Raw genomic sequence first — 23,637 nt, 5'->3', positions numbered from 1 at the left:
CTGGTTTATAGGTCAATGCTCAACCACTGAGCCACACTGATCGGGCTATCATGCATCTTTACAACTTCACTCTCTCTTCCTTCTAGTATGTATTCAATAACTATTAATTCATAATGAGTGAATTAAAATCAAAATAGTTTTCTGCATATCTCTCAGATGTTAAAAATGTGAATTAAATCAGAATAATCCATTAAGTAATTATTTCATATCAAAGAAACCTGGTACATCAAGATAACAGTATTTATACCCCAGCAAGATTCTAAACAAATGAAGTACTAACATATGGTAGAGCCCTTTCATCTGTGTTAAACAAAATTTTTATATTAATTTATGAATGGTGTTTATCAAATTTTCAAGGCATAATAACATTTCTTCCTTAAAATTTCTGCATTTGGTCTCTGGCTTAACAAACCAAAGTCCATTAGTTTAGCTTATTTATGCCATCACCTTGGCACACTGGACTCCCCTGGGATATTTGGAAAGTAACTATTCTCTCCAGCTGTTTCAATTAGCACTCTAGAACACTCATTATCTTTAGCAGAAATGATCTTTGAAACTATAACACCCTTCAGCTTGAATTTTTTTTGGCTGTTCAGAGGCAAAAGGTTTAGGATTTTTATTAAGGGACTCACATAGGGATGCAAATTACAAGTGGGGGAAGACCTTAGTCAAGACTTTCAGAGAAAGTGATCACTGGTCCCTCCTGCTGCTTAGCAAAATAACTGAGCCCATATGTTAGGGAATAGCTGAGGTTAAAATGCTAGGAGCACACTTTGGTAACTTTCCAAATGAGAGAACCTTTGATTCCCAAGCCATTTTCCTCATCAGCCAGGGTTGCAAGACCTACTTTCTCAATCTGCCTACACTTGAGTTGAGAAAGTACAAACATTTCTTTGATTTCCCCACTTGACTATGTGGCCCCAGACACCAGGCAACAAGGCTTATTGAGCCCCTCTTTTTATGAAGAGCCCGTGCAGCTGTGCTGTGTGTCAGTATAAAAGAATGAGGGAAGTTTATCTTTGTCTTCAAGATCACCAAATACAAGGAACCCAGGGAAGAACTTAAAGCTTACATCACTAAATTCTTTTATTAGACAACACCAAGAGAGGCACAGAAATTAATGTAAGTGCTGCCAAAGCTATTTTCTTTCTCTAATTTGAGCATGCTGCAATGGGAAAGACACCTGGGATAAAAGAAGGATCCTACAAACAAATTGGCTTTATTTTTAGGCAAGTACCTCACAGAAACTTGAAAACACACTCCATTTACTGAAAGGTGACCTTATTAGGAAAATTAGCAACTACATGCTATAAAGGCATGAAACATGATAAAATGGTTCTAAAAATAACCTAATGCAGTTCTCACATTTTCAAGCAAGTTTACTTGATTAATGCAGGTGAAATCAGGTTTATCAAGATTTATAAGAATGTTATCTTGTTTTATAAACAAACCATTATCCTATCTAATAATAGACAAACATGGTAATTGACTGTACCTTTGCTACACCTCCCATTGGCTAATCAGCACGATATGCAAATTAACCACCAACAAACATGGCAGCTAATTTGCATACTGCAGGCAGGGCGAGACAGCACCATCCCGCCTGCCCCGCCACCATCTGGGCCTGCTATTTGCAACCTGGGGTAGCGGACATCTGTGTGTGACCCGACCCGGGGTGGCCGGGTGGTGCAGCAGCGATCCACTTGCCTGCCCAGCCACCGTCCGGGCATCCCGTGTGCGACCCGACCCAGGGCGGTGCCCCGATTCCCGATCGACCCTGCTGTGTGCGTAACCCAGGGCGGCACCCCAACCCCCGGATCAGCCCAGCTGTGTGTGCGACCCAGGGAGGCGCCCCAACCCACGGATCAGCCCAGCTGTGTGTGCGACCCAGGGTGGCGCCCCAACCCATGGATTGGCCCTGCCATGTGCACGACCTGGGGAGGCAGGGCAGGCACCGAGGGATTGGGCCTGCCATCTGCCACCCGGGAAGCAGGCCTAAGCCAGCAGGTGGTTATCTCCCAAGGGGTCCCACACTGTGAGAGGGCACAAGTGGGGATGAGGGACACCCCCCACCCCCCTCCCCCACCAGTGAACAAATTTCTATATAATAAAAGTCTAATACGCAAATCAATCAAACAGCAGAATGACCAGTAGAACAACCAGTGGAATGACTGGTCACTATGGCATGCACTGACCACCAGGGGGTAGATGCTCAATGCAGGATCTGCCCCCTGCCATCAGGCCCCAAGCCAGCCAAGGCAGGTGCCAACAGGCCTCCCCCCCTCCCTGATTGCCCTGCCAGTCACCCCACAGATTGGCCCTGATCGCCAGCCAGGCCTAGGGTCCATACCCATGCACTAATTTCTTTTTTTTTTTTTTGGACTATTAATTAAATCTTTATTGTTCAGATTATTACATTTGTTCCTCTTTTTCCCCCCCATAACTCCCCTCCTCCCAGTTCCCGCCCCACCCTCCTCCATTGACAGTTTTGTCCTGTTTCTTTGTCTCCGCATTTTTTATGCTTTCTTGGTGCACCCCCTAGTGGTCTTTGTGCGCAGTCTTGTTGTAGTTAAGCCTTGATTGTTGTTGGCAATACCGGGGGTGATTTGACCTCCAGGCTAACTGGCTATGAGAGTCCACTGTGTCTGCAGTGGGAGAGCTTCTGTGCTGGATCTCTAGGGCGGTGTTAATCTAGCGTTTGCCTGAGGCTATCCCGCAAATGGCTCTGCACAGGGCTTGGGTGGGGCAGGTCCCCGGGGATCTACAGGGCGGGCAGGAGCGAGCAGTTATGGCTGCTCTCACAGAGTCCCAGCAACCGCTGCAAACCTCGGAGAGAAAGCTGCCTTCGAGTTCTGACCGAAGCCAGACAGTCCCGCTTCTCCCGTTTGAGTCTGGGTCCCTAGAGACTTGCCCGGATCTGGAGCTCAGAGTCTGAAACTCCCTCCCAATTGAAAACAACAACCAGGCCCTCTGCCTCCAGCCCGCTCCGCGTGCACTCAGCACCTTAGTATTTCACTTCAGCACTGCGCCTCCTCTGAGTCTGGGTATGATATTCTCTTTCCTCTTAGTTGTAGAATTTCCACTCAGCCAGCCTTCCTGTGGTTCTGGATGATGTCCTTTCCATCTTTTAGTTGTTTTTTGAAGTGGTTGTTTGAGGCAGCAATCTCCAGAGTTAACCTATGCCGCCATCTTGGTTTCTCTCTGTCTCCCATGCACTAATTTCATGCATCAGGCCTCTAATTTAATATAAATATTTATAGGAATTCTTATCAAAATATTTTATTTATCATTAAAAGGTTGTTGGTTGTGTGTGTGTGGTATTTATATGTGTGTTTGTTCTGTTTCCTGCAGTCTCATCTGTTGTTGCAAGTGCCGTGTTTTGATAATGGATAAAGACAATGTGCAGAAACTTACTGGGAGAGAGAAGCCAATTTCTAGAACCATTTTGTGATAACTTTAACCTCTCCTAATATCTTTTTCCTTACAATGTTCTTTATGATTGATAAATAAGTTTCTCAATGTTTCTCAGATTGATTGTTTTCATCACAGGCAAGAAATTTATCCTACCTAAATTCATTGAGTGCTAGCACCAACACTTTTTAAAAAATATTTATTATTGAAAATATTACCTATGCCTCCTTTTTCCCCCATTGACCTCCTCTAGCTCACTCCTGTTCCCCACCCCAGGCCCTCACTACCCTATTGTCTGTGACCATGGGTTACACATATATGCATACAAGTTCATTGGTTGATCTCTTCCCACTCACACACCCTCCCATGCCTTTCCTCTGAGGTTTGACAGTCTGTCCCATGCTTCTATCACCAACACAATTTTTGCTGTCTTTTCCTCTCTCTCTCTCTCTTTGTGAAATATTTTAGGGGAATAAAGGTGACTAAGAACTACTTGCCAAATGTTGACCTCAGAAAAGTAGAGATGCAGTTAAAGTTGAGTTTCTGGCTACACAGGAGTGAAGACCTTTTTAAAATATATGTCTATATATTGGCTTCAGAGAGGAAGGAGGAGGGAGAGAAAGATAGAAACATCAATGATGAGAGAGAACCACTGGCCAGATGAAGACCTTTTGTATAAATGAAAGGTCAGCACCTAAGTTACTGCACCTATAGAGTACGAAATAATCAATACACACTGTTAATACTGATTATTATTAACAATTTACTCTTTTACTGGTGTTTTTTAGTGAAAAAAAAACAACTTCTGAACTTTTGTCCTATGTGTAAATATGAGAAATGAGATTAGCAATGGCTTCCCACTGGCAAAATATTTCTTCTTAATATTCTACAAGAGTATTCCCTGGGACATTTCCTCTTAAAATATTCAGCTACTGTGAACAAAGACAGTTGAGGAGCTGAGGAGATCAGGGAGCTGTAGTTAGCGAGGAAGGGAGTGGGTGGTAATTTGATTAGGCAGTCAGGACAGTCAGTTCTGAAACAGAAGTTTTTCACAAAAGAATCACTTTAATGGAACACAAGTAAAAAGAGGAAAACAATTATAGGTTCTGTGGTTAATATTAATGGGAGTTTTATTATTTTGAAGTCACGATTAACTAGCTTTATACCATATACAACAATGTCTTTTTAAAAACTGAATTATTTTAGGACACTTTATGCATGTATAGGCTTAGGCACTGACTTAGGTGCTAGATGAGGTACACTGCATTTTCTTCTTAAGGAAAGGGAAATACTTTATTTGTTGAGTTAGAGTTTCTGTATCATTCAGGCCAGAGATCTTATTGTAAATTCTCAGTATAGGCTAATATAGGTTTGCATGTACGTGGAATATTAGAGATTTATTTTTGTCTGCAGGTAAAGAGTTGACTGGACTCATTCAGTAATTCTAGAAATATACATTCAGCTTTTTCTTTATCTGGGTTTTAGGCACACACAGAATTGAAGAAAATGTGGTCTTTGATTCAAGGAGTATATATCCTAAGAAAAAAGTTATAGGATACACACCTACACTTTTTGTTAAATAAAAAAATATTCAAAGTCATTAGAGATTACAAAGTGATATGGAATTAAAAGGAGTAAAAGTACATATCTTCATGAAAAGAATAGTGAAGGCTTCAGTGAAGTAGTAGGCCTTGAATTGAACCTTAACATTTGGGCAAAATCTAGCTTGGCAGGAAGGACTTCAGGCAGAATGCATAACATTAACAACAACGTAGAGGAGTAAGAATGTGAGTATGGTCCTTGAGGTTGAATAATCCTGTTTGACTGACTAGAGAACAGAATGTTGCAAAAGAAAGACAGAAACGGCAGTTTGATTAAAAGTCATACACATTCTTGAATGCCAAGCTAAGAAATGTAGACTTTATTCCTTAGGCAATGAATGAGAATGAGAACTACTATGTATTGCGTGCATAGTATACCTTTAAAACCAATTCTTATCGCGAGAATTCTCACTTCATATTACACAGTGTTTTACAAAGTGTTATACTTTAAAAAGATGTTAGCTTGAAAGGACATGTAATAAATAACTTCAAAATGCAATGGCTATTTAATTTTAAAGCTTGCCTTTAACATTTATATAAAACATTTTTTGTATTTGTTCAATAGAAACTTATCTGGCCACTAGGTAAAGCTAACAATAAAACTACTGATCCGCAATGTGTTAACTTATGCTATATTGTTTAATTTCCCCACTAGCCCAGAGGTAAGCTATTTACGTACAGGAGTCTGTAAATAAGAATTTAAGTACTTCTTATTCCAAAGCTCTTTCCTCTATGTGACCTCTTTGTGGTCATGAATAACTTTGAGATGCTCATCTGAGCTATGGTCTTCTTTGCAGAACAAGGCACATGCACACATATACCCCCAAATTTTCTTACACTTTTAAGGTATTCACTAATTCTCATTTTCATTTCCTGTTAGGATCTCTTGCACTATCCAAATGCATCCAGCCAAGGAATGCATTTTCTTCTAATTCCAGTAATATTTCAACATGACAGCATATCAAAGAATGTTAAGAAAGTAAGTTATTGAATAAGGCCATTGTTTTCTTATTTTACAAATATGAAGAGAGCATATAAAATAAATAATTAACTAAAACAATATAATAATTTCACCCAAATTTGGAAAAGTTCATCTTATAAAATAAAAATAACAAATCAGTCTAAATCCACTACCAAACAAAAAACATATATGTCCCTTTAAACTTTAGTTTTATTAGTTTTTGTTCTATTTGTCTTAATATTTAATCTACTAAAGGCCCAGTGCACGAAATTCATGCACTGGGGGAGGTGGGGCAGGGTCCCTCAGCCCGGCCTGAGCCCTCCCGCAGTCCGGGACCCCTCACTCCTTACTGCCCACCTGCTCGCTGCTCCTTAGTGCTCCCGCGGAGGTGGGAGAGGCTCCCGCCACCGCCACTGCGATCGCCAGCCCTGAGCCAGGCTTCTGGCTGAGCAGCACTCTCCCTGTGGGAGCGCACTGACCACCAGGGGGAACCTCCTGTGTTGAGCGTCAGCCCCCTGGTGGTCAGTGTGCATCATAGCGACCGGTTGTTCTGGTCATTCCACCATAACAGTCACTTAGGCTTGTATTATATAGATTGTTCTCTCATTTTAACACCTTACATACCGCATAGAAATCTCTAAGACATATGCCAGGGACCGCACGTTTTGGGGCAAACTGCACGTTATTTAAATCATCATAATGCACTTTAGGTGTTGTTTTTCAATAATTATAACATTTTTATTTACAAAAACAATTAAACAATTAAAGTTCCTAGTACTTTTTTAAGGCATGGTACTGCGTAAAACATTTTCCTCTATAAAGAGGGACCAAACAAAATTTACATAAGTATCTAGATTCGCTCCTTTTTCCATGGGCGGCACAAACTCTGCAGGCTCTCGTAGGAAATTTTTTCTTTCCACTCGCTGGAACACACATAGGTTCATGCTGCTTCATATCACCTGACAACCTTTTGGGTGGATCTTTACAAGGTGCTCTCCTTGCACCCCCAGGGGAAGGGCTGGACAGATTTGTCTCTGGTTCCAGAGAGCCTTCATTATTGTCATCCGTTATCCAGTCTCCCGCCACTGATAGCAGAAACTGTTTATACTTCATTTTTGCTTGTGGATTGAGGATGTTGTACACTCTAAATGAATTGAAAAGTACACAGTTTATAAGGCCCAGTACTACTTTTTTTTGTCCATTTCATCGTTTTCCTTAGAATGGAACAACACGAAAGGAAGTGTATCAGTTTCTTTGGTTTCCTTCCTTTTTCTGAGAGAGGGCATTTCTAAAAGTGCCAGGAACTTGAAGATGAAGACTATTCGAATGACCAAAATACTATGCAACTGCAATGCTTTATGGGTTCGTGCAATTATATAGTTTTTCATAGATTGACCTGCACGGTTTCCACCAATGAGATCGCTTCATTCGATGTGGACAAGACAGGGTGTTGATATCTAAGGGCCATAACAGATGGCGCGTGAAAAAACGAGAAAACTCGTGAGCGGTCCTTAATAGATGGCGCGCGAAACACGAGAAAGCTCGTGAGCGGTACGAAAGGTGTTAAAGAAACCAAATTTCATACTTTATCAACATCTTCTAATTCAAGTATCAACATTTTCATCAATTAAGAATACTTACATTTCAGTTGCTTAGAGGACAAGGACTTAGGGATATAAAAAATGTACATAAATCTAAGCCCCAAATAAGTACTGACTAACCTTGTAAACCAGAATATACAACAACTTTGCTAAGCCCCCAAAACTCTGATTCTTATTCTGTAAAATGGGAATAATAACAATTATACTTTTAATTAAAGGCTTATTATATCTAGGAAATTTCTAGGTGATAAAAACAGTATACATATATGTATAAACACATACATATATGCATGCATATATAATATCCTTTACTATTAGATTCATCAATGATTCTTTAAGAACATAGTTGGCATAATAACATTTAAATTGAGAAACAAAGAAATAATTTTCAAAAGAAAAGGGTTAAAATAAGAACAAACTCGAGTATAGTTAAAGAGAAAGACACATAAATGAGAAAAAATATAGGTTATATAGTAAAGGCACATATAAAATGCTAGGAGAACACAGATGCAGAAACAATGAACGATGCCTGCAGTGGTGCAATGAGAGGTCCTGTCTCAGTGGAACCTTCTAGGCAGGGTGTTCTAGGTTGATCAAGCTTATTATTGAAGTGATCCTCAGTGTAAAAACAGCAGGTTCCCATTCTCATACAACACATTGGCACATCAAACATTGCTCATGCTTCAGAATAAAAACATGATAAAAGCAGGAGAGAAATGCTTTATCTTGGTTTAAATGCTATGTACTGGTCTACATGTATGGTTGTAAAAGTCCAATATATGTACAGTTACATGGAGAATATATTACACTTGTTTGATATTTATGTAACAGAAAAAGACAGATGATGTAAATGTAATGCTTATAAAACAACAAAAAAATGTGAATTCAACTTTTCTCAGTAGTTTGAAATTCTATTGCTTCTAATACAAGGAAATAACCAATAGTTTTTTTGGTTTTGTTTTTTTCTACAACCTACGCCTGGGTCAGGATTTTTTAAATTATTATTCTTTTTTCTTTTTTATTGTTAATCCTCACCTGAGGATTTCCCCCCATTGATTTCTAGAAAGAGTGGGAGGAAGAGGCAGAGAGAGAGAGAGAAACATGGTTGCCTCCTGCACGCACCCAGACTAGGGCTAGGGGTCGATTCCGCAACGAGGCACTTGCCCTTGATCTGATAGGAACCCGGGACCGCTCAGTCCAACGGCCAAGGCTCCATCCACTAAGCCGAATGGACTTGGGCTATATTTTATTTTTTTAATCTTTATTGTTGGAAAGTACTATATATGTCTGGGGCTGGAGGGGGTCAATGGGGGGAAAGGGGGGGGTATACTTTCAACAATAAAGATTAAAAACAAAACTAATGGGAAAAAAAGAAAGTACTACAAATGTCCCCTTCCCCCTCATTAATCCCTTCTAGCCTGTCCCCACCCCCTTTTTTGTCTCTTTTTATTTATCGTGTTGTTCTCAGCACTCAAAACTGAGGATTGCAGACTACAGATGGCACAGGTTAGGTACTCAGGATATATTAAGTGATGTGTACTGAATCTCAGAGTTTGACAATCAATAGTTCTTGACAATCAACCCATATTAATTAATTTCCTTTCCTTAGTTACAAATATAATTTTTCAAACATTTTTGATTTTTTATTATCTTTGGGATATACATGTCATGATCACATTATTTTAGTCATCAAGAAAATGTATATACTCTCTACCAGAAATATAAAAATAAATGCCTGGGGCAAAGGACCTAAATAGACACTTCTCGAAAGAGGACATTCAGAAAGCCAAGCGACATATGAAAACATGCTCAAAGTCACTAATCCTCTGAGAGATGCAAATCAAAATAACCATGTGGTACCCTCTCACACCTGTCAGAATGGCTATCATCCACAAATCCACAAATGACAAGTGCTGGCGAGGATGTGGAGAAAAAGGAACGCTAGTGCACTGCTGGTGGGAATGCAGACTGGTGCAGCCACTATGGAGAACAGTATGGAGTTTCCTCAAAAAATTAAAAATGGAACTTCCATTTGACCCAGTGATCCCACTTCTAGTAATATATCCCAAGAAATCAGAAACACCAATCAGAAAGGATACATACACCCCTATGTTCATAGCAGCACAATTTACCATAGCTAAGATTTGGAAACAGCCTAAGTGCCCATCAGCAGATAAGTGGATTAGAAAACTGTGGTACATCTACACAATGGAATACAATGCTACTATAAAAAAGAAGCAACTTTTACCATTTGCAACAGCATGGATGGACCCGGAGAGCATTATGCTAAGCGAAATAAGCCGATCGGAGAAAGATAAATATCACATGATCTCACTCATTTGTGGAATATAATGAACAACATAAATTAATGAACAAAAATAAATCCAGACACAGAGAAGCATCAAACAGACTGTCCAACCTCAGAGGGAAGGCAGGGGAGAGGGATAGTTAAGAAATCAACCAAGGGACGTGTATGCATGCATATAAGCATAACCCATGGACACAGACAGTAGGTGGGTGAGGGCATGTGCTAGGGGGTGGGAATGGCCAGAGAGAGGTCAATGGGGGAAAAAAGGAGACATATGTAATACTTTAAACAATAAAGAATTTAAATGAAAAAAAAAAAGTAAATACCTGTATTCTCACATCTGGACGTTTTTATGGGGCAGAAAGCATCTGAGTCTGCATAAACTAACATCTCTACTAGCAATCTTTTCCTGAATTGATCAAAATGTTTCTGTCAGTTTCTGCAGATAGGTATGGAATGGACCAGTGTAAATGCTGTCATGGACAGGGCCAGCCAGGCTGAGCATTATCCACTCCAGGAGGACACATTTGTTTGGATACAACATAAATGGTGTCTACTAGCATTACATAGAGCTAATGCTCTGGCACAGGCACAGTCAAGAGGACCAAATACATTATATATTATTAGTCAGTTTAAAAATTCTTATGACCTATAGTAATTAACTCTGAACCATACAAGAACCATCATTTTTAAATATGTATTCTGATTAAGGACAGGAGGACATTCCTGGTCCTTATATCTTCTTTCCCTACTCTGCCAAGAATCAGGATAGTCTAGCTAACATTTATTGACTAATCTATACCAGTCATGGTTGTTAAGCATTCAATAATATTTTACTTTTATATTCTCCCTTTTTAACAGATGAGAAATTCAAGGCTGAAAGGAAAGGTATGTCCAAAATCATACACCTGGTTAAAAGATAGAACTGGGATTTCAATGAAGGATATTCTGCATATCCTTTTTTTTCTCCAAGAAATAAATCCTGGGATGCCTAACGGTGGTAGAGTGAGGTATATAAAAGCAATCCAAGCAAGTTCTATATATTTCTATGGGAGCCCAAGCTGTCCAGGATTAATAAGTAAATCAGCAGATATAGCACCCTTAGTCCCATACTAAGCTCATAAACAACTGATTATCCAGCACAGAAAGCCAATACACCTTTACTAGTTAGAACTAAGGATTAGATGGTGAATTTCCCTTATCTCTGAGTAGTGAGCTGAAACAGTCAGGGACTAGGGTTCAGCTAGTTCTGAGGGGCATCAAATCTCTTCCATATTAGACTTTTATTCTTTACTCAGTTGGGAAGTGACATCATCACTATGATAATTAACAAGTGATCTAACCACCAGATATCTAAAGCCAACTGAATGTTTTTTCACCCCAATATGTAATTTCTTTTTTTTTTATTATTAGTTAAGGTATTACAAATGTGTCCTCATCCCCCCCATTAACCCCCAACCTCCCCCCCACACACAAACTCATGCTCCCATCCCCCCGTTGTCCATGTCCATTGGTTTGGCTTATATACTTGTATACAAGTCCTTCTGTTGATCTCTTCCCCTTACCCCCGCCCTCCCCTACTTTCCTTCTGGGGATTGATAGCCTGATCGCTGTTTCTCAGTCTTTGGGTCTGTCCCTTTTCATCAGTCTATGTTGTTCTCTATAGTCCACAAATGAGTGAGATCATGTGGTATTTATCTTTCTCTGACTGGCTTATTTCACTTAGCATAATGCTTTCCAGTTCCATCCATGCTGTTGCAAAAGGCAAGAGTTCCTTTTTTTTTTTTTTTTACCGCAGCATAGTATTCCATTGTGTATATGTACCACAGTTTTCTAATCCACTCATCTGCTGATGGGCACCTAGGCTGTTTCCAAATCTTAGCTATGGTGAATTGTGCTGCTATGAACATAGGGGTGCATATATCCTTTCTAATTGGCGTTTCTGGTTTCTTGGGATATATTCCTAGTAGTGGGATCACTGGGTCAAATGGGAGTTCCATTTTTAGTCTTCTGAGGTAGCTCCATACTGTTCTCCACAGTGGCTGCACCAGTCTGCATTCCCACCAGCAGTGCAAAAGGGTTCCTTTTTCTCCACATCCTCTCCAACACTTGTTTGTTGATTTGTTGAAGATAGCCATTCTGACAGGTGTGAGATGATAACGCATTGTCGTTTTGATTTGCATCTCTCGTATAATTAGTGACTTTGAGCAGGTTTTCATATGTCTTTCGGCCTTCTGTATGTCCTCTTTCGAAAAGTGTCTATCTAGGTCCGTTGCCCATTTTTTTATTGGATTGTTTATCTTCCTTTTGTTAAGTTTCATGAGATCCCTGTAAATGTTGGAAATTAAACCCTTATCGGTGGTATCATTGGTAAATATGTTCTCCCATGTAGTGGGTCTTCTTGTTGTTTTGTTGATGGTTTCCTTTGCTGTGCAAAAGCTTTTTATTTTGATGTAGTCCCATTTGTTTATTTTCTCTTTAGTTTCCATTGCCCTAGGAGCATTATCAGAGAAGAAATTTCTTCGGCATATGTTTGCGATTTCGCTGCCTGTGGATTCCTCTAGTATTTTTATGGTTTCCCGTCTTACGTTTAAGTCTTTTATCCATTTTGAGTTTATTTTTGTGTATGGTGTGAGTTGGTGATCTAGTTTCATCCTTTTGCATGTATCTGTCCAATTTTCCCAACACCATTTATTGAAAAGACTGTCTTGACTCCATTGTATGCTCTTGCCTCCTTTGTCAAATATTAATTGGGCATAGTGGTTTGGGTTGATTTCTGGGGTCTCTATTCTATTCCATTGATCTATATGTCTGTTCTTGTGCCAGTACCAAGCTGTTTTAAGAACAGTGGCTTTGTAATACAGTTTGATATCTGGTATTGAGATCCCACCTACTTTGTTCTTTCTCAGGATTGCTGCAGCTATTCGGGGTCTTTTTTTATTCCAGATGAATTTTTGGAATGTTCGTTCTAGATTTGTGAAATATGCCGTTGGTAATTTAATGGGGATTGCCCAATATGTAATTTCTATCCATGTGACAGGAAGTAGCATTTTGCATCCCAGAGTTTTCAAACAACACTGTTTTATCACATTGCATAAAATCCTTCTAGCCTAGGATGTTTCGGTTTGGCCATCACCTACTGATAGTGTCTTCTATGACCTTTGTCAACTCAGTCAACAGGCCCCGTTCTGGAGAATGACTACTTGATCATGAATTTTATAGTAAATATAATGCAGAGTAAAGGCTCTGCTGCCCTGCAATGGACATGAAAAAGAAATAAATCCTTATTTTAATCTTTAGTATGCCACTGATATTTTGTAGTGTTGTTACCACAGAATTATCTACCCTATTCTCCTTTGTATACCCTCCATCAATACTTGATCATTTCTCTTGAAGGAGTGACTGGCCATTATTCACACATCAGAACCTCTAAGAGAATTTAGTCAATAGGATCATTTATTATAAGGAATTAATTGAAAGCAATGAACTAATCCTTGTTACTGTGGTCATTTAACAGAAAAAAAAGAACTAATTTTGTCTTAAAAATTCTCTTTGTTAACTAGATGTTAGTCAAGTCCGTTAGATAAAATTATCACCCTGAAGTTTAATCTCTGACTGCAATAATGTGAGCTCTTCCTTTTAGAATGTTTTCATATGGAGAGCCAAGTGTGAAGAACATAATTGGTGAAACCACTTGTAATTATCCTCCTCTCTGGAAGAAGCACGTACGTTTAATTTTTTTTTTCTGACACAGACAACAGAAAAGCACAGCTCTCTGGTCCAATGAGAAAAATCAAATGCCAGAAAAATGTTCTTTGGTTCAAAGCCCAAATTTTCCCACTTCACTTCTCATTTTGTTCTTGAAGTGCTGGTAATGAGGAGTGATTTTACAGTGTAAACAGCTCAGTGTTCCCTTCACTTCTGGTAATGCTATTGGCCTTTTATTATGATTTATGAAAACTGTTTACTGCCATAGAACATGTCTGATAGATCGCATCTAAGTTAAAAGGAGGTGACTCCATGCCATGGTTTCAATGATGCTAAGTTCTTAAACCCTTACATATGCACAATCATGCAGGGAGGACAGCAATTAGTAATCCTGAAAGGGAGAGAGGGAAGAAGAAAAGGGAGAGAGGAAAAGACAGGAAAGGAAAGAGAATAGCCATAGCAATAAGCCTCCTAGCAGCTTGGAAGGGAATTGGCATGTTTTATTTTATCGCCTTTCCTGTTAAATATATTACAAAGAACTTCAGAATATGCTTTCTGAGAATGATTTGGAATTAGAGAAGTCTTTATTTTTATGTATTTATTTATTTACTTTTTTTTTATTTGAGAGAGGAAGGAAGCAGGAAAGAGAGATAAAAAACATCAATGATGAGAGAGAATCATTGATCAGCTGCCTCCTGCACAGCACCTACTGGGGATGGAGCCTGTAACCTGGGCCTGGGCCCTGACCGGAAATCAAACTCGGGACCTTTCAGTCTGCAGGCCAGTACTGTATCCACTGAGCCAAACCAGCTAGGGTGAGAAGTCTTTTATTAAATAATAAAATATGGACAGACATCCCAGCTCAAAGGTTCTTATAATATGTCCATTAATAAAATAGCAAATTGAACCAGATTAAGAAAATAAAAAAGGAAGAAGATACTTTCTCTCATTGTGGAGGCTATGTTTAAAACCATGGTCTCTGCCATCAATAACTGCTGTGTTCTATGGTTAGGTGGCAGACCAGTCTTCAGGAAAATGATGGTAGATGTCTTACTGCACTGGGCACCTAGTGTCTGTGGATATGCTTTGTTTTCACATCTGTATCAACACAACATCTTTATTTGCAAAGTCTGTCATTCGGACTCGCCAGTGAGAAATGATTTCCTCTTTGAGAAACAGTCTGTACACATCTCCCTCAGACAGAAGTCATTGGCAGGGGAGGGAATCCTAACATCAAGAATCCACAAACATCTTGCCCTAGAAAAAGATGTTTTTAGTGATTATCATTCAGAGAATGAGGGGAAATGGGAGGAAGAAAACACTTCAGCCCCTGTCTTTTCTCTTCCCATAGAAATAAAATATACATGAGTGGAAGATACAGAAGTGGTCAGGTAGAATAATACCATTTCCCTGCTGAGTGACTAGCCTGCAAAAGCTCTTCAAAAGCATTTAGGGTGAAGGAAATTTCTTGGTCATAGAGGAAATTTGTTGAAATGACAATGTTTAGAAATAAAATATACACAGGGATAAAAAGCTAGGCTATCAGAAACCAGACAAAAGACAAAAAGCAAGAACTTTGAATGATGCTGATGAGACACTATGTAAGGGCAGCCACAGAAATGGATAAGTCCCAGTTTTGGTAAGCATGGAGTCAGCAATGAAAAGAGTAAAATAAGAAAGTAGCCTCAACCATCAAAACACAGTATACTGAGCCAAAAGGGCAGTATTTGGATGATCAACTATAAAATGTTAGAAATAAGGATGTTTTCCTAAGGCAAACTACTGCGTAGCCAAGAAAGTATTTTAATATGGCAATATTATTTTCAATAATATCTGCATTGATAAGTACGTGTAGCTATTTGATAAGCATGCTCCATCTCAGTGTAAGTATCAACCTTAGCTCTTCAGGAAAGATACAGCCCATGTGGAACCATCTGTCCAAATGCATTTTCTTCTGTGCTATCTTTAGGGCATTATGACGTGCTGGGCTTAATCCCCAGCTGTGAAGATGGCATCTAGAAGAAGTGGCAGATGAAACCTGGAACTGGCAGTTTTCACCTTTGAACAGACTTGATTGTCCTGGCCTTTAAATGTCAGGTAAAGGTCAAGACACTGCTCTTAAAGCTATAGCAGAACCAGGATCCTCCCTGCTGAAGAAGAAAAAGCAAATATCTCATTTCTTTCAAAGTCTAGAAAATTTACACCCTCAAGTTGCACAGCATGGGCAAACATTTATCTCTTCTGTCCTTCAACTAAGAGAGAACTATTACACGTAGTGACTTGCCTAAAGGTGGTTTTTAATCTTCAAATGATGTTTCTGAAGCATATTCTTAAAAGCAGGAGAGTTGAAGCTAAGATAAGTGGCCCTGGAGATGCAGAGCGGATGCTGAGTCACCGTACATGTGAAAGATTATATTCCTAAGGAAAGTGATATCTTCACCCCTGCTATCTAGACTATAGGTTTTTTCTTATGAAAACTATTTAAAAAGGAAAAATATATTTATTGAAAGGACAAATATAGCTCATTAATATTTCTACTGAGCATTTATAGCCATTTCTTTAAATGCCCAAGGAAAGAGGATAGTGGATGGAAATTATTTTTCTAGAATAGCACAGCCAAAAGAAATATAATGAGAGCCACATAGGCAATTTAAATTTTTCTAATAGCCACGTTGAAGAAAAGGCAAAAAGAAATGAGAATGAAATTTCATTTTTTAAATATATTTTTATCGATTTCAGAAAGGAAGAGAGAGATAGAAACATCAATGATGAGAGAGAATCATTGATCGGCTGCCTCCTGGGAACCTGGGCATGTGCCCTTGATTGGAATCAAACCCTTCAGTCCATAGGCTGACACTCTATCCACTGAGCCAAACCAGTTAGGGCCAAAAGAAAGAAATTTTAATGATATTTGTTAATTTCATTTCAATAAGTAATCAATACTAACAGAAATTTACAGTGTCTTTGTTTGAAATTTAAGTTTAAATGAATTAAAATTGAGTAAAATTTAAAAGTTAGTCTCTCCGTTGCAATAGCTACATGTCAAGAGCTCAATAGCCACGTGAGGCTAGCGGTTCCCATACAGGAGCAGTTGAATGCATACTCATGTGAAGTTAAGGAAAGGGAGATTCATATCAGGTTAATGAACTTCTCATGACTACCTAGCTAGAGAGTAAAGCAGCTACAACCAGAACGTTTTTCCTTAGGCTCAGGATATTCCTTCTATGTAAAGTTTTTGTCGAACTTAAATGAGCTAAGTTTAAATTTTACATACCAAAGTAGACAACTTTGAGGACTATCTCTAGTTCTTATTATGTAAAAACTCAGACCTATATGAAAATGAAATTTCTGATTATGTTCTAAAATTCAGAAGTTTCCAGTTGGGGCTCTTTATGGCCTATTCAGCAGCTCCATAGCCTGGCCAGGAGAAATGGGCATCATGGTTCACATTTCGCTCTTTTCCCCAAGTCAAACAAATGTACACATTGTCACAGATCATCTTCTTCCCACAGTGTTGTTTCTCATTTCAGCTGGCCATTTGGTTAGTGGTCTGTGCCCAGGTTCCTGGGGCAGGATCAGCCATATTCCAGAAGGAAAGTGCATGACATGCCATATCCGGTTCTTCTTTAAAGGGCGCTCTCAGACAACTGGCCACAGGCAGAGTCACTTCAATTAACTCAACTGTACAGATGATGGATTTCCGTCATCGTGGGAGCTCTCATCCCTCATAAGGCACGCCCTGCCCTCTGTAGAAATCATGCATCATTGCAGGGCCCAGGGCCCTAAGAGCAAAGAATCACATAGGATGGCAGAGAAAAGAACGAGTGTTGTCAGCGCAGGATGGAGCCACGTCAAACTAACAAAGTGCAGACTCCGCTTCAGGTGAACGTTCTCCTGAGGAAAAGCCTCCTGTTTGACGTCTACTCGTGCCTGCTGCAAACATGCTCTGTTGCTGTGTAAAAAGAAGAGTCATCCTTTGCCTGCTCAGACCTTGTATCTTTTTCATTGAATTATCCTCTAATGCCCTGCCCTGAACTGGGAACTGTCCCAGCGACCTGTCAAATCCTTTTATTTTTGTTATGAAGCAGGTTTCACCTGAAGGAGATGCCCATTTCTTGTCTAACCTAATTAAGGGACGTTGGATCTTTTAGAGCAGGGAAAGCATATGAGTCGCTAAATAGCAAAGGACATTTCTGTTTTGTTTTGTTTTTGTACTGCACTAACACAATACCCTGCTCTTTCCATCTAAACAAACAAACAAAACAGAACATTTCTAACCCCTGCGTACCTTGTGCCCATTATTGGATCATTATTATTCCCATTTAACAGGTGGAGAAATTGAGATAGTGATAGGTAATGGGAGCTACCTAGTGCTAGGAAAATAAAAGCCAGAACTAAAAGTCATTAACTTTGTCAATTTCCACAGCACAGCAGAGGCACTATGGTTTTGAAAAAGAACAGATGGTAAGTGAAGGCAAGAACTAAGATAGAGGCCTTCCTTTAGTAACTTGGAAGGCTGTTGGGTGCTATTCTGCATGCTAAATAGGAAAGAAATTCCAGATATTGAAAGCAAGCCATACTGCCTTATTTGAGCCTGTAAAAAATAGCTGTCTTTGGAAAGGGTGACCAAAAAGGGTGCTCTGTGACTCAATTTCCACGTGTGTGTGTGTGGTGGGGGGTGCTCCCCTATACCAACAAGCAATTCTTAGGATACCAGCAGGGTACCCAAGAACCCAACCACATCCTGACATTATATACCCAGAGATGACATCAGATTCTGCAGGTTCAGGGTTTGAGTCCTTACAAGAAGACTGCCTTGCCACACACTTCAGATGCCAGCTGCAAGCACAGGTTACCTGTGCTTCTGACAGACTGGCTACACATTGGAGGTTCCCACAACCCACTCCTTGAATTGGACTGATTGGTAGAATGGCTCACAGAACTCAGAGAAACACGTTGCTGACTAGAACACCAGTTTATTATAAAAGGATATGACTCAGGGACCGCCAGATGGAAGAGACGCCTAGGTCAAGGTATGGGGGGAAAGGCTCGAAGCGTCAATGCCCTCTCCAGGTGAGCCACTCTCTCTAAATCTCCACTTGTTCACCAAAGTTGGTCTCAAAGCCCTGTCCTTTTGGTTTTCATCGAGACTTCCTTACATAGTGAGATTGATTAAATCATCAGCTATTGGCAACTGGCTCAACCTCTGGTTCTTCTTCCACCCAAGGTCTGAGGGTAGGACTGAAAGTGCCAACCTTCTTATCACGTGGTTGGCTCCATTGGCAACTAGAGTCCATCCTTAGGTGCTTTCGTAAGTAATCACTAACATAACAAAAGACACTTGTTTTCACTCTCAACACTTAAATGCCAAGGGTTCCCAGAGCTATGAGCCAGGAACTGTGGAAAAAGACCAACTACATATGAGAAATATATTTTGGTCATCTGAAAGATCAGATATATATTTCTTAAATATCACAATAGCACAGTGGCCTATATTTACAATATCCTCAGTGTTGTATTTCCAGGGGGTTCGATTAAAACAGGTTTTGCTTTGTTTTTAATAGCAGGTGGTCTGTTAAAAGTGGATTACCCCAATAGGCCGCTATAGCACTTTTTAGGTGAAGTATCTCTGGATCTCTCTCTCTCCCTCTCTTTCTCTCTCACTCTCTCAAGCTCACTTGCTCACTCACTCTCTTCCATTCATTTCTACTAGTAAAGAACATTCCAAATCTAATCCACAAATTAAGTCCACCCCTTTTATCCTGGGAAATAACTTTTACCCTATCAAGTTCGGTTTGTTTCTCTCCCTCCAGAAACCTGAGGGCAAGAAATTATTCTGTACTACAATGTTGAGGACCAAGAAGTCTGGGTACTTTGCTTTTATACTGGTATTTTCCACGTGCCTACAATATTTTGCTCCCTTGATTAATCAGAGAAAGTCTGCTCTAAGCTATGAGGTATGTTTTCCTTCTGCCATATCCTTATCATTCACTATATTTATCGTTGATATTATAAGAACTTTTAATTCCATACCTACAATTAAGATAAACTACATTATTCAACTTTTAACTACATACTCTAAAGCTGTACTAACTAACACGGTAGCTACTAGCCTCTGTGCCTATTATCACTTGAAATTCAGTGAATTTGAATTGAGCTGTGCTGTCAGTATAATTAGCATAACCAGTATAATGTAAAAGATCTTATTAACAAATTTTAATATTGACTACATATCAAAATGATAATATTTGGGATATATTAGGCTAAACTATTTTAAATTAATGTCATCTTTTTCACTGCTTTTAATATGCCTATCAGAAAATTTTAAACTGCATACATAGCTCATTATATTTCTACTGGACAAAGGTTTGCCTACTGTACAGCAAAAGTTGGCAAACTTTTCTTGTGAAGGCCCAGATAGCAATTTTAGGTTTTGCGGCCACATCTCTGCCATTATAGCATGAACACAGGCATAGACAATGCACAACTGAGTGAGCATGGCTGTATTCTAATAAAATTTTATTTATAGGCACTGAAATTTTAATTTAATATAATTTTTATGTGTCATGAAATATCCTTCTTTTGGTTTCTTTAACAAGTTAAGAATGTAAAAAAGATTCTTTCTTCATGGGTCACATAAAAATGAGTGGGGATGGTCAGTCAGATCTGGCCTCTGGGACATAGTGTACCAACTCCTGCTATAGAGTACAGGTTGCAGAAAATACAATGTAGGGACAATCTTACTGTCCACCAAAGCCTATTGCCCATGTTAAAGAGGACCATGTTGTGTGATCAAATTAGAGTAGAAAAGAAAATCTTAAATCAGGTTTTCAGGGATAAAAGTAGGGGCGGGGTTACTGGATTGATTTTGCAAGTACCACAAACCACAATAATTTTTTTTTTTTATCCATAGGAGTGAATACCATCAGTTTTTATTAAATATTCTTATGCTAGTAATTTTTTTTCTTGCAAGATTGAAAAATACAGAGATGACGAAGCTGAGACAGAAGGTGAAAAAGAATTCACAGATGTCAGCTAATTCTCTTGCTAGGTTTCAGTTGCCCTGCCTGCTGGGCAGTTGGTGAATCAGTTGGCAAGTCTGTGGCTTGGCAAGGCTAAATAAGAGATAAAATTTGTTACTGACATTTTCCCATCTCTTCCATCTTTGCCCATTAGTTCCTGACCTCATACAGCTTATCATCTAGTGGAGCAAATAGGATTTAACCAAATAAATAGGTGGACAAATATATCATTTAAAAATGTGAAAAATACTACAGAAAAAAACAAAACACTAGAAGAGTGTTTCTCAAATGTCAACATACAGATGAGTAATCTGAGGATCCTGTTAAAAGGCAGGACATGGGAACACCTACATTGTGTATTTCTCACAAGCTTCCAGGCGATGCTGGCACTCCTGGTCCTTGGACCACATTTCACTAAATGGCAAGTTTCACAATGGCAGGTATTTTTGTCTCTGGCTCAATGATGTGTTCAAAGTACCTTAGGATGTGAGGGCGATCTGGCTGCGACATCTGTCACTCCATTGATCGCCAGGGTTGAGTCGGCTGATCTGGCTGGCTAGGCAGGTGTCCCCCTCCTCCCTCACCGATCCACGTGTGTCCCTCCCGAAGCTGTGTGCTGGGTCGAAGAGGATGACCTTCCCCGCAGAGGAGAGGACCGGTCTTTGGTCAAGGATATACGAGTAGCTGCGCTCCCCTGCTAGAACCTCCAAACAAGCTCTCAAAGTACCTTAAACAATGCTTAGCACGTAACAGGAACTCATTAAATACATTTGAAATGCATTATAGTTGGCACAGGAGAAAATTCACATAGAGGAACACATTATTTAAACTGAGGTATCTAAAAAAGGGTCTGTGGAGAAATATTTCACCTGAAACCGTGGCCAGAGCCATCTTACTTTCTGAATGCTACCACTCTATATCCTATTCCTTTTCATCATTTACTCTCAACTATGAGAATGGGTTCTCATAGAAGACCTCAAATAAAGATGAAAATTATGGGTAATGACTAAATATGTTGCTTCTCCTATGACATGTTCATTCTTAACATTGGTGCCTGGAGAAAAAAATACTTTCCAAGAAGTGACTCTCTAATGGTGGAGTTTAAGGACTATTGAAAACCCATAGGGAAAGATTTGGTGTCAGAGTCCTTTAGAACAAATAATGAGACAACTTACTACATGTCTCTGAAGAAAATTAGTGACGCAATCATTAACAAGAATGAGTCACTTAAAAAAAAAAAAGAGTTAAGGCTAGCATTCATGGGTAATAGCATTTCCCCTTAGAGAGGAACTGATAAAATAATGGACTCTTATAATTGCAAAGTATCTGACAGACCATCTACTTCAATTATTTTCCAAGGCAGGATATTTTTTTATTCCATATCCTGCCTTTAAATGGACAAACAATCTAAGCTTCCTCACAAAACAATCCATTCCATTATTAGTACCTGATAAATGATGCTAAGTAATTTCTTTAATGACTTCTCTCTTCCTAAAACTTTAATTTACTGGCTCTGGTTCATCTAGTCAAGAGATATTTTGGTGCCAACAACATGCTGGGATATAGAGGAGCAGTCGTTTTTGGGCCCTTCTTATATCATACTGCCCTGTGGAACCCATCAGAATGAGTCTGATCCATCTTCCCTCTGACAGCACCTCATAATTTTGGAAGCCAGTTATTCTTGAAGATGTAGAAAACTGACCATTCATCTTCATGAGAAGTTATTTCATTTGGTCACTCTTTCACACCTGCCATGTGCCAGCTGCTATCCTAAACACTGGGGATATTGCTCTGAACAAGACAGACGTGGTCTGTGTCCTCATGGAAATTAAAGTTTATTTGGAATTACATGCATTGAACAATTTAACACAGTATTGAGAATCATGACAAGGCAAGAAATGATGCTAAGAGATCTAGGTGGTCAGAGGGTAGAGTTCCTAAAAAACTGACACTGAAATTAAGTGTTAAGCACTGAGGTTGCCCAATGTGGAGGAAAGAATATGCCAGGCTAGGGAACAGCAAGTGCAAAGACCCCATCTGAGAAAGAAAATGTTGCTTTGGAACACAGATGGCTAAGTATAGTGTGAGAAGGAAAAGTGCTATATGGTGGTGCTGGGAGGTCATCAGGAATCAGGTCGTGAAGGGCTTTGTAATTTAATTTGAAGCTTTTGTACTTTAGCTAAAGGACAAGAAGGAGAAATTAAAGGGTTTTGGCAAGATAGTGAGTGGCATGTTCATATTTAAATTCTATAGTGGTCGCTGTGGCTTTGGTGTTCATAATGGAATGGAGATGAATAAAGCTGGAGGCAGGGGGATGTCAGTGTTTTCAAAATGTAACATGCATCTAACTCACCTGGGGATCTTGTCAAAATTCAGATCATAGGTAGGTTCAGGTGGGATCCGAGATTCCGTATTTCTGACAAACTCCAGTGATGTTGACACTAAAGAACTGAGGTCCTCAGTTTGAGTAGCAAGTAAAAAGCTATGAGGTGAGAAATGACAGACTGGATGAGGTGAATAGCAGTACAGTTGGGAGAGAAGTAGATAGATTCAAGTGAGTTTTGGAAAGTCTACTCAGTAGGTCTTCAAACTGATCAGGTGTGAGGGGTGAGGAAAAAATACCTCCCAGGTTTTTGGCTTTGCAAATGGGAATTTGGTGTTTTTAAACATCATTATATTTCAAAACAAAACTAGCAACAACTTTCAGCCTCACATAAATATCACAATTTCCTTTGCTCAGTTGTCTCTGGTCCATGAGATCAGATGTATTTCTTCTAAAATGAGTTCCCTGGCCTAGAAAATGCATACATTTAGGCATATTGCCTTGATATGGTATTTGGGTCATTTAAAGACACACATCCAGGGATTAGCTTTCTGTCTACATAGTAGCATGCACATTCAATACATACCATCTTGCTAGTGTGCAGAGCTCTACTTCTACAGTGCACTGTGGCTTCAATGGTTTGCATACCAATGGGGTTTCTTTTGGCTTCAGCAGCAGAAATGGGTAACCAGAGATGAAAAG

This window comes from Myotis daubentonii, chromosome 2, assembly GCF_963259705.1.
Source record: "Myotis daubentonii chromosome 2, mMyoDau2.1, whole genome shotgun sequence".
In the NCBI taxonomy this organism is placed as follows: domain Eukaryota; kingdom Metazoa; phylum Chordata; class Mammalia; order Chiroptera; family Vespertilionidae; genus Myotis; species Myotis daubentonii.
Note: the sequence above shows the minus strand (reverse complement) of the source record.